At 42.2% G+C, this 12,764-nt stretch overlaps 1 long non-coding RNA gene across 5 annotated transcripts in view; it reads right to left on the reverse strand.

Annotated features, from left to right (window-relative positions):
- LOC110308128 (uncharacterized) overlaps nt 1-12,764 on the reverse strand; it is a 36,288-nt gene that overhangs the window by 15,722 nt on the left and 7,802 nt on the right. The window contains exon 1 of one of the 5 annotated variants that reach the window (XR_003834677.2): nt 6,869-7,087. The exons of the other annotated variants lie outside the window; for them this stretch is intronic. This is a non-coding gene — a long non-coding RNA (uncharacterized LOC110308128). Of the gene's footprint in view, nt 1-6,868; nt 7,088-12,764 lie in introns of those variants that run through there. 5 annotated transcript variants of the gene reach the window in all.

The following is a 12,764-nucleotide window of genomic DNA, read 5'->3' on the forward strand; positions in this document are numbered from 1 at the left end:
CAACCCAGTAGAAAACTCTACAGGGGACAGAAAAGCAAGCCACATTCCCAGAGTCAGATGCCTGATACCACAGAGCCCCCAACGTCATAATTCTGTGACTATAAGTCACACACACAGTGTCCCAAGCATTGAACAGGAGGGAAACTACACCCTAGAAATGCTTCTGGCATTCTAGCTAGACTCCATCCCCACAGTTACCTGACTTAAGCCAGGTATCCTCCTCCCCACAGTTACCTGATAGCCCAGCCCACTATAAAAGAGACTGCTTGGCCCCTCCTTGCTCTCTTTAAGCTCTCATCTTTCTTACTCTCTAGCCCTCCTTCTCTCTCTCCCTTCTCCTCTCTCCACGTGGCCATGGCCAGCCCCTCTCTCTTTCTACATTCTCTCTTTCTCCCTGCCTTTCTACAATAAAGCTCCATAGAACGTCTCTGCTGATCAAGGCCCACCATGCTTGAACAATGGGATAGGCTTTCCCCTAATGAGATGCTTCTAACCTCCTGCAGGAAGGGCTTCCTGCACTCCAGCCACAGACCAGACAAAGGACTCTTGCCCCTGTGGGAACCACACAGCACCTCCTTCTCCCCCTGCCCTCTTCTCCCTTCAATCCTGGGGCTGGCCGAGCCACCCCAGGGATCCCATTCTGTTCTCAGCTCATCTGCAGTGTCCAGCAGTGCCTGGGATGTCCCAGGCTGAGATCCTGATACCTAGGACTGTCCTTTGTCTACCACCTGCTGAGCTGGGGTCCAGTGGCTTCACCCAACCAGACACCCACCCAGGGCTGCCTGGAAAGCTTACAGCACTCTTTCCACCTCCGCTCTCCCAGAGCACCAGAACTCTGGCAGAATGCCGGTTTTCCCCCAATCCCTTTATCCCCCTGGCACCCACTGCCCTGAAGAACTTCAGACCAATTTCCCTTATGAACATGGAGGCAAAAATACTCAATAGAATTCTCATAAACTGAATACAAGAACACATCAAAATGATCATCCATCATGATCAAGTAGGCTTCATCCCAGGGATGCAGGGATGGTTCAATATACAGGAATCCATCAACATAATCCACTATATAAACAAACTCAAAGAAAAAAATCATATGATCATTTCATTAGATGCTGAGAAAGCATTTGAAAAAATCCAACACCCATTCATGATAAAAGTCTTTCAAAGATCAGGAATTCAAGGCTCATACCTAAACATAGTAAAAGCAATATACAGCAAGCCAGTAGCTAACATCAAACTAAATGGAAAGAAACTTGAAACAATCCCACTAAAATCAGGATCTAGACAAGGCTGCCCACTCTTTCCTTACCTATTCAATTTAGTACACGAAGTCCTAGCCAGAGCAATTCGACAACAAAAGGAGAGCAAAGGAATACAAATTGGAAAGGAAGAAGTCAAAATATCACTATTTGCAGGAGATATGATAGTATATATAAGTGACCCCAAAAATTCCACCAGAGAACTACTAAACCTGATAAACAACTTCAGTGAAGTAGCTGGTTATAAAATTAACTCAAACAAATCACTGACCTTTCTCTACACAAAGGATAAACAGGCTGAGAAAGAAATTAGGGAAACAACAAAACCCTTCACAATAGTCACAAATAAAATAAAATACCTTAGTGTGACTCTAACTAAGCAACTGAAAGATCTGTATGATAAAAACTTCAAGTCTCTGAAGAAAGAAATGGAAGAAGATCTCAGAAGATGGAAAGATCTCCTATGCTCATGGATTGGCAGGATTAATATAGTAAAAATGCCTATCTTGCCAAAAGCAACCTACATATTCAATGCAATCTCCATCAAAATTCCAACTCAATTCTAAACAGAGTTAGAAAGGGCAATTTGCAAATTCATCTGGAGTAACTAAAAACCTAGGATATCAAAAACTATTCTTAATAATAAAAGCTTCTGGGGGAATCGCTATCCCTGACCTCAAACTGTACTATAGAGCAATTGTGATAAAAACTGCATGGAACTCGTACAGTGACAGACAGATAGATCAATGGAATAGAATTGGGACCCAAAAATGAACCTACACATCTATGGCCACTTGATCTTTGACAAAGGAGCTAAAACCACCCAGTGGAAAAATGACAGCATTTTCAACAAATGGTGCTGTTTCATCTGGCAGTCAGCAAGTAGAAGAATGCCAATCGACCCATTCTTATCTCCCTGTACAAAGCTCAAGTGCAAGTGTATCAAGGACCTCCGCATAAAGCCAGATACACTGAATCTAATCGAAGTGAAAGTGGGGGGAACCTCTAACACAGGGGAAATTTTCCTGAACCAAACACCAATGGCTCATGCTCTAAGATCAAGAATAGACAAATGGGACCTCATAAAATTGCAAAGCTTCTGTAAGGCAAAGGACACTGTCAATAGGATAAAAAGGCATCCAACAGATTGGGAAAAGATCTTTACCAATCCTACATCTGATAGAGGGCTAATATCCAATATACAAATAACTCAAGATGTTACACTCCAGAGAACCAAATAACCCTATTAAAATTGGGTACAGAGTTAAACAGTGAATTCTCAACTGAGGAATACCTAATGGCTGCGAAGCATCTAAAAAAATATTCAACATCCTTAGTCTTCAGGGGAATGCAAATCAAAACAACCTTGAGATTCCACCTCATACCAGTCATAAAAGTTAAAATCCCTTTAATCCCAGCACTTGGGAGGCAGAGGCAGGCAGATTTCTGATTTCAAGGCCAGCCTGGTCTACAAAGTGAGTTCCAGGACAGCCACAGCTACACGGAAAAACCCTGTCTCAGAAAAACAAAAAACAAAAACAAAAACAAACAAAAAACCTCAGGAGACAGAAGATGCTGGCAAGGATGTGGAGAATGAGGACCACTTCTCCACTTCTGGTGGGATTGTTAGCTGGTACAACCATTCTGGAAATGTGTTTGGCAGTTCCTCGAAAAACTGGACATAGTACTACCTTAGGATCCAGCTATATACCCAGATGATGCTCCAATATGTAAAAAGGACACATGCTCCACTATGTTCATAGCAGCCTTATTTATAATAGCTAGAAGCAGGAAAGAACCCGGATGTCCCTCAATAGAAGAATGGATGCAGAAAACGTGGTACATTTACACAATGAAATACTGTGCAGCTATTAAAAATAATGAATTTATGAAATTCTTAGATAAATGAATGGATCTGGAGAATATCATCCTGAGTAGGTAACACAATCACAAAAGAACATACATTATATCCACTCACTGATAAGTGGATATTAGCCCAGAAGCTCAGAATACCCAAAACACATTTGCAAAAACAATATTTGCAAAACACATGAACCCCAACATGAAGGAAGACCAAAGTGTGGATACTTCAATCCTTCTTAGAAGGGGGAACAAAATACCCATGGAAAGAGTTACAAAGAGAAAGTGTGAAACAGAGACTGAAGGAATGACCATCCAGAGACTTTCCCACCTGGGGATCCATCCCATGTACAACCACCATACACAAACACTATTGTAGATGCCAACAAGTTCTTGCCAACAGGAGCCTTATATAGTTGGCTCCTGAGAGGCTCTGCCATTGCCTGACAAATACAGAAGTGGATGCTCACACCTATCCATTGGATGGAGCACTGGGTCCCCAATAAAGGAGCTAGAGAAAGGATCCAAGGAGCTGAAGGGGTCTGAAGTCCCATAGGAGGGACAACAATATGAACCAACCAGTACCCCCAGAGCTCCCTGGTACTAAACCACCAACCAAAGAGCATACATGATGGGACTCATGGCTCTAGCTGCATATGTAGCAGAGGATGACCTTTTTGGTCATCAATGGGAAGAGAGGCCCTTGGTCCTGTGAAGGTTCTGTGCCCCAGTATAGGGGACTACCAGGACCAGAAAGCAGGAGTGGGTGGGTTGGTGAGCAGAGGGAGTAGGGAGAGGATAGGGAGTGTTTGGAGGGGAAACCAGGAAACATGTTATCATTTGAAATGTATATAAAGAAATTATATAATAATAATAATAATAATAATAATAATACATACATACATACATACATACATACATACATACATACATAGAAAGTCATTTCTAAGGTGAACATAGAATAATCTCAAAAAAAAAAAAGGACAAATTAATTAGAGCCCTGGGTGGAAGAATGTATCAAAGACTAGATACCGGTGTGGAAAGAGAGTTGCAGCTGTCCCTCTTTTCCTGGTCCAATTACATTAAAGAACTCAGAAGATTAATTGGAAATGAAGAGAGTAGCAGAAACTATCTTAGTATCTAAACTATCGTTCTTTCTGGCAATGTTTTCTGAAAAATACAAGAGGAATTCAAAGGCTCTAGGGGACACACAGTCTTCTATAGGAGCTTTTTAGGCTGATGTAACCTCACTATTTTCTCCCTACAGAAGTATTAAATATTTGAGGAAAAAAACCTTTCTTCTCTGGCCCCCACCATAGCCTCTCTTTCTATACCTGTCCTTCTCCTTAAGAACCATCTCTAAAGCATGCAACCATTATACCACAGAGGAGGAAATGGGTTCCCAAGCTTGGATCTTGCTTTGATTTGCTGTATATATGTTCTTATTCAAGCTAGCTAACTTTGCTAAGTTCTATCATTACATTTATTTTACTTTGTTTAATATGGAGGACATATGATGATTTCTATTTTTTACATATGGCTACAACATCAGAAAACAACTTCATGGAGAAAAATGGTAAAGCAGAGCAATGCCTAGTCAGAGGTGAGGAGACATTCTAACAGCAGTCACAGATCCAACATTTTTAATTTACTTACTTAAGTACAAATAACTGATGTCACATTTTAAACTATATTTTTAAGGCAAATAGATAATAATCGCCAAACCTAAGACTAAGTCATGTCAATAGAAGACATATGAGAACAAATTCCAGAGGGCTTCAATTTTATTGGTAATATCTTATTTCTCAAGCAAGTTTAGAGTAAATTAATATATATACCTATAATCATACATATACATTCAATCATTTTATATGAAATACTTTTTAATCATCTTTTATGTAACCACCAAAGCATCAGTAACTGAAACCTAAAATAAATGAAAACATTTCTCTGGAATTTTAAACACCAACGGAAATAGTTCTGCGTGGTTTCAAACATTCTCCTGCTGAACTTGAAAGGTAAATATTGAGGGTAGAGATGCAGTTCAGTAAGCATGAACTCAGTGTGTGCTAGAACGTGGGTTCTGCCATTAGCAATGCATCTTCAGTTATCCTGTTCCCTGAGTATGAAATATGCTGTATTAATTCTGCTCTTCCATTACAGTAAAAACAAAAAGTTCACAAAAGTCAAAAAAGACAAAATAAGCTATATTGGTAGCTTGATAAACCAATTTAAGAATAGTGAGACAGAGCCTCGAGGTGGTGACACACACCTTTAATCCCAGCACTTGGGAGGCAGAGGCAGGCAGATTTCTGAGTTCGAGGCCAACCTGTACAAAGTGAGTTCTAGGACAGCCAGGGATACACAGAGAAACCCTGTCTCAACCCCCACCCCCAAAAAAGAATAGTGAGACAGATGATGCCCAGTAATATGTACTCTAAACACATACCTGGGAAACGGAAACATGTGAGAGTAACATCTGAAAGTCTTGTTGGTTGTTTTTATTAAGGCAAGTCACAACTGCAATAATGTACCTTAAAGAAAGCACAGGTCCTTGTAGCTTCTACCTGAAACCTACTGTAAAACCCAAGTGCCTCTGATATAACTGAAATTTTCCAACAAGAAAGTGTAGATCATATAGCAGAATATATTGACTATATACTACCATAATGTCTCATGATGCAGGCATGGAATGGAAACAGATGTTCCATTTTCCTCTCAGCCGCACACAGGAAAAGTGTAAACTTGCTGATGCAGCATGGGCTACCACCTCATCATACTAGCAGGGGGGAAAGACATTAGCTCATGACAATATTAGTTTTTACTACCCAACTAATTGCATAAAAAGTATAACATGAGATCACTAAATCAATATAATTTTCAGCACTACAGAAAAGAAATAAGAAGATTTGTATAACCAGCCTCCCTATTTCATATCTGCAACTGGAAAAATACTTCTGAGATACTAAGTGTATGCAAAATACTAGCTACCACTGATTTCAGAACACAAGGAAAAGGAAGTTCTCCTGCAATCTTGGCTCATAAACTAAAATTCTGCATTTGCAGAGACCCTTTTTTCAGGGTGTTAGTATGATGGCTAGAACTTTTCTTAAAAACTGCATTACAATCAGTGCCAAAGGTCTACGAAGCCATCTGAGCCTTCCGTGTGAGTTGTTACTTTTCTCTAATAATATATTATATAGAAATAGCCATATGTGAATAAAGATGTGTTTTAAATCCTCAACTTTGTAATAATAAAAAATTAGAAATCTCATTTCTCCAAAAGTTCAGCAACGATTAATTTCAGTGCATGTGTTAAAACATCATCAAGTCAGTATAAATCACTTTAATAATAATTTAATCATATTTAAATTCTTGGAGGAAACTCGGTTGGAAAAACACACAAAAATGTCTCTTTAATTTTTACAAATTCTCTCTTAGGAGACACTACTGTTTGAATCAGAAAATGTTATGAGTTTCTTTTTCTTTAAATATTGTATTTCTGTGTTTTAATACAGCTGTCAATGTCCAGAGTTTCCAAAATATTTTTGGATCAAATAATTCTACCCCAAAAAAGTCCTATGAGGAAAATTGACTTAAAATTACATAATATGTTTTTTAATTTTTAAATCTGGCAGAGAAAGAAAAGCATTTGCAAATCACATAGATAATATACATTCTTCCCTTAGCTAAACAGGTGAGCTACGAATTGTAAAATATTTATAGCATAAACATAAGTTTTTACTTACAATATACATGTTCTGTTATATGCCATCAATTCCAGAAATTTTTCAATTAAAAGTGTTTCTAAAGCCAATTAAGTAGCTTATTAACTGCTCTTCTCTCTATGCCAATAAAAATATTTGCCACAGCTTTCTCAGGACTCTTGGTTCCCTTGTTCTATTTTACAGGAAGGAGCTGATTTGTCTTAGACTGTTACTGTCCATTACTTCTACAAGTCTTGAGGAAAGGTGGGAAGCAGCAAATTCTGGCAATCTGCCTAAAGAGAAATCAATGAAACAAATTAATCCTTGGCTGGCCGCAATGACACAGTAATCCATCATTCAGAGCTGCTTTCTATACCAAATCAGAGAGCAGCAGAAAGAGCCCTGGGGGACAGCAGAGACAACAACTTCACCAACACTGGGAAAACACTGAGAATCAGTTTATTTAAAGAGGATAGATTTCAGTTGATTTCCTGTTTTGTCAAATAAATATTTTTCTTCCACAGTGTGATGAACCTGAGTCATGACTATATCTTTAGAATTTGGTACCAAATATTCTAGCCTACACTAAAGGGGGTACATGTTTTAATAATTCGCATTATTAATTAATATGGTCGAATATCTGACATGTAATCTTGCCTTTTCCATCTAACTTCCACATGTTAGAAGTGTCCTATGCTCAGTTGGGTTTAACTGCAAATCTACATAAATCTACAACTTATATAATATTTCCTAGTAAACCTATGCATCAGATGCAATGTTAAGGACATATGTAAATTGTTAAGTGCTATATAAAGTTTAAAGAGTTGAAATTTTTAATCACTTCTTTTTCTTACAGTGTGGATTTCACCAAGCAAACCAGATTGTATAAATAAATAGCATTTTAATTTGATATATAATTATTTTGTTTATAATCATCAACCGTGCTGAGAGATATATGTGGCTTCTTTTGAAAACAAAATTGTTACAGTCAATGTATACTGATACATTCATGTTCAGTTATGCAAAAAGCATGCACTGGGGATATACTTTTCTCAGACTGCTAGATTAGTATGCATGAAACCTTAAAATTTGATATGGAGCACCTCAAAACAAACAAACAAAAACATATGATCTAAGTTTATAGGTTTTATGTATAAATCTATGCACAAGAGAATTACTTAGCTAATGTGTCCTAAGGAAAAGTAATGACGTCAGAGCACAGTACTATTGTTCCTGGCAGTCATAATTACTGAGGTTACACATGAAGAGTTAGTGAGATATTAAATAACTAAGCAAATAAAAACAAAAATAAATTTAAAAATCCCTAAGACTCCGGGATGCTGAAACTGTAGAATACCTACTTTATCAGATTAAATAAACGCTAACTCCCATTGTGTTTCTGAGTGGCATCTTAAATCCCAAGGTCTGTAACCATATGATCACAATTCCTGGCCATGCTGATGCATTTTTAATTCAATGCATGAATCTAGTAGTTATTGATTTAATAAGGTTAGGGGAATTACATTGTTGCTGATACTGATGAACTGTCAACAATTTAATCTAGTGAAATCTTACAGAGATATGTGTGTTAAGGGATGGGAGAGAATGAGAGGAAGCAGTATTCACCTATGTATAACCACTCACTATTCATGGCAGCTGCAAACGCCAAAATGGTCCTTTTCCAACCGCTTTGAACTCCAGATAGTTTATTTTCCTAACGATGCTGAAGTGAAGGCTATGTGCTCTGGCGTGTGATTTGGCGGAGGTCTCTTTAAAATTGAGGGGAAAAGATTGGCCCACATTTACCTTCTAGCCTCTCCTTGTACTGTTGGGATTTGTTTTTCTAACAGAGCTGTCCAGCCTGGCCTTGAACTCACTATGGGCCCAGGCTAACTCCTCCTCAATCACTCTCCTGAATTCTGGATCCTTATCAGTTTTAAGAAACACAAACACACACACATACACATCTCACACATCTGAACATTGTCACCTAACAGAATTTTAAGTAGTTACTGTCCTTCCTTCCCTGGATCCTAACATTTCTACAGCACTACTAAGCACACAGAAGGACTGAACACAATGGGAGAAATTCATTTTTTTAAAGGCAGTTCTGACAAAATAGAATCAAAGGAAAGTTTTTTAAAGTGAAGTCAGGATCAGAGACTGGGCCAAAACCCACCAGGTTCTGAGCAAACACCTGGGCTCCTGGGTCCTGGGTAATAGATCCCCTGTTTGTGTGCTTAGTTCCCCAACCTGGTGCCTGAGAAGCACATTGTGCCCCAGGTTTTCCCTGACTTTGAAGAAATGGCTAATGTACGGGAGTGGTGGTGGTGCAGGGGTCACTAAAGCTATGCTAATTGTAAACCTAATTGCTTCAAGAAGTCTTGCCTCTAAACAGGGAGAACCCAGTTGATGGAGTCAGTCTGTTCCTAATAAAATGAAGAAGCACTGAATTAAATTCCCAAGGAAGGCACTATAAAAGTTTCTACAGTGTAACCAAATGACTTCACCTATGCTATTACCTCTGAGATGACATCTTTGAAAGAAAGCAGACCCCAGTTGGGCTCCATATTCATGAATTGGCTGTGCTTAGGCCTGTAAATCTGGATTGATTTAAAAAGGCTTCTTCATCCTTCCAATCAGATGAAGTCACTGTTAATTAGATGGGTTTTTGTTAACACTGTCACTCTCTCTGTATTACCTGCTCACACTTGCAGCCCCACTAGTACAACATCTGGAAAGCCAGTTCTGCAGTCAGGTCTTCCAACACTTTGGTTGGAAGGTGATGGTGTTTCTGTTCCTCCATTCTATCCCTGACTGGAGGAAGATGCTATTCCATGTATTGGTGTGCAGTAAAAATTATCTTCCTAAACTGAGAGATCATAAAGCAGCCTCTGGAAACACTCTTAAGATTTGGTATGCTATGAACGACACTGAAAGTTTGTCTGTGTCGACCCTAATTTTCAGATAGATGCTTTAATGTATAGGAGGAGGAGCCCACAAGATAAAAAGACATTTGCCACCACGCCTGTCTACCTGAGTTCGAACCTGTGGAAGGAGAACTGAATCCTGAAAGTTGTTCTCTGACCTCCATACAATCCAGGCATTGATCCACATACGAGGCGGGGTGGGAGGGAATCGATATTAAAATTAGAAGGCCATCATTAACTTCCACTAGCTCTTCTGCTTCTTAAACCCAGGGTCTTCCTTAAAATGAAAATTCTGCCTTGAGGTTCTACAACCGTGCCCTCCTACCGGTTTTTCCTCCCTTCCAACACCGTAGACAGGCATGTTGCATCTTCAGGCGGCCCTCAGGAGCTGCGAGGCCCCCAAGCTCTGGTCAACACGCAGGCAATGCCTCTCAAAAGCAGTTTTGAAAGCGGGTCGACTGGGCAGCTTACATTTCCGTGGGGCCTATTCCTAGGCACTTAGCAAGAATGACCCGAGGTCCCAGTGAGCCCAGGGACCCGCACCGGGTTTGGGGAGCGTGCGCCACCCACCCCCTCACCCCCCCACAACACACACACCCTCGGCCAGGCCACGGTTCCTTCCAGAATACCCCTGAGCAAGCTGCGGACTTTGTCATTGCAAGGGTTAACCCGTCGGTGGCCTTCAGTGCCACCAAGACCATGGCCTATTAATGCCCCAGCGGCAGCCTAGCACGAGGATCTCTGGTAGGAGACTCTGGCCGTGCTTGCCCCCCCCCCCCCCCCCCCGCACTCGCACCCAGAGCCTGGTGATGACCCTGTGACAGAGGCAGGATGAGGACTTCGCTTGTAGAAGCAGCTTTTGGCAAAATGGAATTTGAGACTACAGTTTCCCAGGCCGGGAAGGGAAAGCTTAGTCCTCAGACCCAATAATTCGGCCCAAGGGCTTTCCTTTTGTGGGTTGAGGTTACACAGGAGAGTAAGGACCCTTGGCTGTGAGGAGAAGGAGCCTGAATTTGCCTACACCGAAACCTCAAGGATCCACCTCCCTCCACCCCACCCCACCCCATGGACAAGGGTGCTCAGCAGCCAGCTCAGGGCCCCCCAAAGAGCATTGGGCCTTTGAGAGGCCTAAATACCCTGGCCAGAGCCTTCTTCAGCCAGAACCCACCCCTCCCCAGCTTCAGGAGAAGGGTGCATCTGAGTAGGAGTCATCAGGCAGGCCAGGAATTTAGGCTTGGGACCTTGACCCTAGGAACCATCTCACCATACTGCCCAGCCTGCGGCTGCAAGAAATCCCAAGCTCAAAGCTAAGCTATAGTGAATGGGGCAGAACCACTCTAGGTGAGGTTGGACAGCGACCGCAGAAGGATGGAATCACGCCAAGAAAACACACACGTGGAATTAGGATTCTTAATTTCAGGTCTTGAAATTCTTGACCTTGAAGATTTCCTAGCCCCGCAACATATACTTCCTCCACAAGAGGATTTGGGAAAAATCAGTTTCATAACATTCTTTGGTCCCTGTTGTGTGTGCTTAAGGTAGACAATAGCTACAACTTAAACACCTGCGATTTCTTACAGCAACCCAATTTGAGGAGTGATTTCTCCTTCTGTGTGCAGTGCGAGTGTACCCTGGAGCATTAAGGATATTCCTCTCCAAAGCATGCAACAAGAGGTTTGCACAAACCAGCTAAAGTCACTGCTGCCCTTATCCTGGGATCCTTGCAAACAGAAAAGGAGACCCGATTATCTACCCCCTTTTCTTACGGTGCTAGTGTGAACCTAACTCAGTCTGAGCCTAGTTAACATTCCTTTAGCCCTAAAGATCCATCTGGAACTACGCAAAGGGAAATTAGGCCAAAAAAGGGGGTGGGGGGAGCTGCTGAAGAGAGGGTAGTTGAGCTGAGGTCCTAAGACGAAACTGCTCAGGGTTTGCTTTGACCCAGCTTTGGGACCTGCCTCCAGAGCAGATAAACTCTTGAGTGTCTGGTCTCAGGGCTCTGGGTACCCCGGACCTAGACGTAGCCACGTGCTCAGGGCTGCTACGTCCCAACTCTGCATTTGGGGGCGGCTTGCGCACACACGCACTCTCATACGGCGCGTGCTTCTCGAGACCTTCTAAGGCTATCCGAAGGACAGAATTCTGTGAGGTCCCGCAGAGCACCCACACTCGACCTTTACTCAGGCATCAGACCGGAGGGCGTCCGGGCCTGCTGAGGCAGGCAGACGTGAGGCAATCCAGAGCCTAGCAATGGACAGCATCTCCCGGCCTCTAGCTTCCTCACTGCCAATCAGACGTGCCACCCTTGACAATCTTAGCTCACTAGGCTGCCCTTCCCTCCCAGCAGCTACTGGAAAACACAGGGCCCGAATGGCCGGAGCGGCTGGGTCCCGAGAGCCAGGGCACAGAGGCGCTTCCCCAGGTAGGACCAGCTCAGCGCACTTTCCCAGCCTGACCCGCTCTTCCTCCTCCCACACATTCCCTACCGAGCGAGGACCCGCGGGTGTTTGGGGTGGTTGTTGTTCTTTTAAAAGTATATTAAAGGATCATTGGCGTCTCCCTGTCAAGTCATTACGCCTTTATCCCCATCAATTAAGCACACCTCAGAGGACTGCTATTAAGAGCTAAATTGAGCTGCAAAAGTAGGTATCCCGTTTCAGGCAGATGTTGTTATCTCCCGCTGAGGCACGGCCAGCCGGGCTCTACCTCCGCTTCCCTGTACCGCCCCAGTCAAGCTGAATGCGGCTTCCCGCGCGCAGCGAGGAGGCAGAACCGGAGGTCGCAGCCTAAACAACGCGCCGGTGCTAGGAATGGACTCTAGCCCATCTCAAGCTCTGTGCAAGTCAAGAAGTGTCTACAGAGTTGAGTAGAGGACGACGCCAAAAGCTAACTGAAAGGGTTTCTTTTTTCTTCTTTTATCTTTTTTCTCAGAGAGGTGGGGAATATCTGTTAATAGCTGGCTCCCAGCTGGGGATGCAGGAGGAGGAGATTGCGATGGAGAAAGCAAA

The sequence above is a fragment of the Mus caroli genome, unplaced genomic scaffold, assembly GCF_978045245.1.
Source record: "Mus caroli unplaced genomic scaffold, Mus_caroli_1 scaffold_15, whole genome shotgun sequence".
Taxonomy (NCBI): Eukaryota; Metazoa; Chordata; class Mammalia; order Rodentia; family Muridae; genus Mus; species Mus caroli.